This window comes from Penaeus monodon, chromosome 18 (genome assembly GCF_015228065.2).
Source record: "Penaeus monodon isolate SGIC_2016 chromosome 18, NSTDA_Pmon_1, whole genome shotgun sequence".
NCBI lineage: Eukaryota > Metazoa > Arthropoda > Malacostraca > Decapoda > Penaeidae > Penaeus > Penaeus monodon.
This window is the reverse complement of record NC_051403.1, coordinates 3,717,112-3,718,056: the sequence shown is the minus strand read 5'-3', so window position 1 is coordinate 3,718,056 and position 945 is coordinate 3,717,112.

Genomic DNA, 945 nt, shown 5'->3' with positions numbered 1-945 from the left:
TCGGTTTCTACAACTGCTGTTTGTCTACTGTCGCTACTTATCTATCTTGCTGCCTTCCTTACTTCTACATCTACTGCTCGCTTTACCACTACTACCGTTCATGATGTTGCTGCTGCTGCCTCTACTACTATTGCTGTTGCTACTGCTATCGCTGCAGTGGAAAGACCCTAGAGAAAGTTTATAGCATTTCATCCAAGTTTTTACAAAGGAGTTGGCTTGTTTCAAGAAGAGTGCACAGGACCCCAACTTTATTTCTCACCTGCTCTCTAAGCCTCGCCCTCCTCACGGGGGATTTGATTCAAGTTTCCTCTTTACGGAATAGTTCCTGGACCTAAGCTAGGAGCATACCTCAATAGAAACAAGAACCCTTTAAAGAGGAAAGTTAACTGATTACAGACGGAGGAAACAAACGAAAAAAAGACTAGCCTTGTTAGGGAAGCCAAGCGTGAGGACCTCGGAGTGAAAAGCTAAGATAAAGAGAAAGCCAGGGGGTTTTATGAGGGTGAGGAGGGAGTAAGGTAGAAGGATAGAAAGAGTTCTATAAATGTAAGGGAAAGAGAGATAAGGAGAGTAGCTATGAGAGAGAGAGAGAGAGAGAGAGAGAGAGAGATAGATAGATAGATAGATAGATAGAGAGAGAGAGAGAGAGAGAGAGAGAGAGAGAGAGAGAGAGAGAGAGTGAGAGCGAATAAGCAAAAAATCCCTCACTATATATCTCCCCTTCCCTGCGTGACCTTCCACACTGACCAGTCATTAAGAAACCTTCACCATACCAAGAAAACGTAGTTTTAGGCATCGGTTGCTGACGCATATAGTATATATGTATATACGTATGTATAATGTATATATGTGTAGTATGTGTGTGTGTGTATGTGTGTGTTTGTGTGTTTGTGTGTGTGTGTGTGTGTGTGTGTGTGTGTGTGTGTGTGTGTGTGTGTGTGTGTG